Source organism: Octodon degus, unplaced genomic scaffold, assembly GCF_000260255.1.
Source record: "Octodon degus isolate 3935 unplaced genomic scaffold, OctDeg1.0 scaffold00474, whole genome shotgun sequence".
Lineage (NCBI taxonomy): Eukaryota > Metazoa > Chordata > Mammalia > Rodentia > Octodontidae > Octodon > Octodon degus.
The window spans coordinates 213,284-216,605 of NW_004525050.1; the positions used below are offsets into that span (position 1 = coordinate 213,284).

Sequence of the window (3,322 nt, forward strand, 5' to 3'; positions counted from 1 at the left end):
TTTTTTTTTTTTTTTTTTGCGGTACCAGGGATTGAACTCAGGACCCTGCACTTGCCAGGCATGCACTTATTCTACTGAGCTATCTCACTGGACCCCAATCCCATTTTTGTTCTTGTTAAATTTACAGTCATGTGGTTTCTATATTAAAACCTCTTCTTTTGGTACTGGGGTTAAGTCCAGGGTCTTATGTTTGATAGGCAAATGCTCTACTATTGAAGTATATCCTATAGTCCTCTTTATTTTTTATTTTCAGATAGGGTCTCTCTAAATTGCGCCGGGTGGCTGGGAAATGTGATCCTTCTGCCTCAGCCTACTGCATAGCTCGAATTACATTTTACCATTTTAACCACTTATAAGTGCACCAATATATAATATGCATTTATAGTGTGAAACCATCCTTTCTCTCTCTCAAAAGCCCTATATTCAGAGCATTTTAAAATATTTCCTCAGATAAATTCTGTACCTCTTAGACAATAATTGCCCTTCCTTCACCAACCCCTGTTAAGCGCCACTCTTTTCTGTCTCTATGAATTTATGTATTCTAAATGTCTAATATAAATTAAACCATGCAATATCTGTCCCCCTCCATGTCTGTTTATTTCACTCACCAAAACATTCTCAGGGTCTGCCTTTGTTGTCACATATATAAAAGTTTCACTCATGCTTATGGCTGAGTAATTGTTACAGGTATTTAGTGGCATAAAAGTTTACTGCAACACATACGCATGGGACATGAAGGATTTAAGGACTGAAAATACGTGGGGATGTTTTCCATCCTTTTCATTAGTATTTCCCATCATTCCTAGTACGATCTATTCTTCACAAATTCTTTCTGAACTATTTTATGCACCTCACTTCTAAACCATACTCGGCGTCATGCGCCCAGACAGGATTTTGTCCCTGTCCGGATCGTAGGACCCTGGAAGGCTGCCAAGCTCCCAGCTGTGAGGCCACGCTTGACGCAGATGATCTCTGCCCGGCTGAGCAGGGCAGGTGCACAGGAAAACGGCAGCGGGGTAGCACAAACAGCTGCTGCTTGCTGACCCGAAATAAGACCAGCTGAAGCAGGGGGGTGAGAAGACACGTTTTGGATAAAACACAAAAGCGCACGTAATTTCTAGTAATGATGTCCCTCTTTGGGAGGAAATAGTGTTTCAATCAGCAGCGCCACAATAAAGTGAGAAGATGAATCACAGTGAATGACAGTGATTGTGCTCTGTGTAGCGTAGCATGCTTCTGCGTGGTGGTGACTTTCAGTTTGAAAGGTTCAGGTTCTGTAGCCCTAAAATTTAAAGCCATGTGATCATTTTGTCTCAAGACTTGTTATGCTTTAAAGGAGCTACTATTTCACTTTTAATATATGTTTCCTCAGAAGAACTACTGCTTAGAAATATTTTCTAAAACTTCTCATGCCAACATTGTTTTTGTAATAAAAATATGTTGCTCCTGTTACATTTACAGTCATGTGTGCTTCCTGTATTGAAATCTGCCTTGTTAGTGATGTTCATGCCAAGGATTGAACCCAGAACCTCACGCATGCTAGGCCGGTGCTTTACCCCTTCTTATGTTTTGTTTTGAGGTGGGATCTTGCTAAATTACCCTGGAACTTGTGATTCTCCTGCCTCAGCCTCCTGCATAGCTGAGATGACATCTGTGCAGCACTTGTCCAGGCTTGTCCCGTGTCTTCTGCTAGGTATTATTCATAGCACAGGAAGCCTAGGCACTGAGCAACTGAGGAAACCTTTGTTCTGTCTGGGAGGCTTGGTGAACCACAGTGCCAAACAAGGATGTTTTACATAAATCTTTAATATTTGTAACTTTTCAGAAGTAGGTGGCACCATATTCATTATTTTCTTCTATGCATTATTTTTAGCTTCCAAATAAGGAAAACAAGATTTAGTATATAAGACAACATAAATAGCAAAATGATGTAAATCATTTTGCCATTACCATTACCATTACTATTACCATTACCATTACCCAATGCCAGTAATCTCCTCCTTAGTCACTGCAATCCCTCGGATTTTCTCTTAGGTGCCAGAGATCAAACTTGAGACCTTACACTTGCCAGGCACGTGCTTAAGCCACTGAACTATATCCCCATCAGATTTTCAGAAACGATCTTGTCAGATGTCTGATTTTACGAATCTGGAGACTGTGAGCCAAAGTGCTGTGAGTCTGTAGCTCACTGGGCTGGTTGTTTGTGAGGGGAGAGCTAGCTCGCTTTTCATGACAAGAGACACTGGTACTTCCATGCAGGCTAGCTCCTGCATTCTTGTAAGCTGCCTTAGAGGCAATGGTTTACAAAGAAAACTGCTGAGCATTTTTTTTTTTTTTAAGTTGAAAGCTTACTTTGAATAAGTAAGCTGGAGGTGGAACAATGATGACTCTTCTAGAAAGTAGAAGAGTGGCCTGATATTTCATGATGTTTACTTGTTTTGCATCTGTCTTTACTCAGAAAAATTTCTTCTTTCTCCACTTCCTGTGCTTTCTCTCCTCCTTGCCTCCTATCTTTTCTCTAGTTTTTGAGGCTCTCACCTAGCAGTAAAATATCTCATCCTAAATGTCATGCTCTGCGGTTAGATGATAGTGTTGATTTAAAAAGAAAGTAAAAATTTTCTCGGACTTGTTAGGGATAAATCAAAGCAGAATCTCAATGGAGGAAAGGAACCTGTATTGGTAATAATTCTTAGTTCTGGGCTGCACATGAGAATCCCATCTATTATTTGTGTTTGATTACTAAGTTGGTAGTCTTTTTTATATTAATTTTATTGAGAAAGAAGTAGCAATGAGCTCTCTTTCTCTTGGAGCAGGTGGCGGTGGCGACTTCTTTTGCAATTATAGCCAAGATTAAGGCTCTGATCTTCAAGGCAAGAAGAAAGAAGAGGTGTTGAAACAGCTGGACGACCTGAAGGTGGAGCTGTCACAGCCACCCGTCGCTAAAGTGACTGGCAGCCTGGCATCCAAGCCTTCCAAGATCCGAGTTGTCTGCAAATCCATCGCCCATGTGCTCACTGTCATCAACCAGGCACAGAAAGAAAACCTCAGGAAACATTACAAGGGCAAGAAGTACAAGACCCTGGACCTGCGGCCCTGCGCCGCCGGCTCAACAAGCAAGAGGAGAAGCTGAAGACCAAGAGGCAGCGGCGGAAGCAGCGGCTGTGAAAGTTTGCTGTCAAGGCTTGAGCGGAGTCACAATAAAACTCAAGCTCTGGCAAAAAAGATACAAAACAAAACAAAATAAAACAAAAAAACCAAAACCAAAAACAAAAACAAACGACAAACAAAACAAACAATAATAAAAAAGAAGTAGCAATGAGAC

General features: G+C 41.1%; 1 pseudogene; it reads left to right on the forward strand.

Moving 5' to 3' along the window:
- Positions 1-3,322, forward strand: part of LOC101567087 — a 43,676-nt pseudogene that overhangs the window by 4,409 nt on the left and 35,945 nt on the right.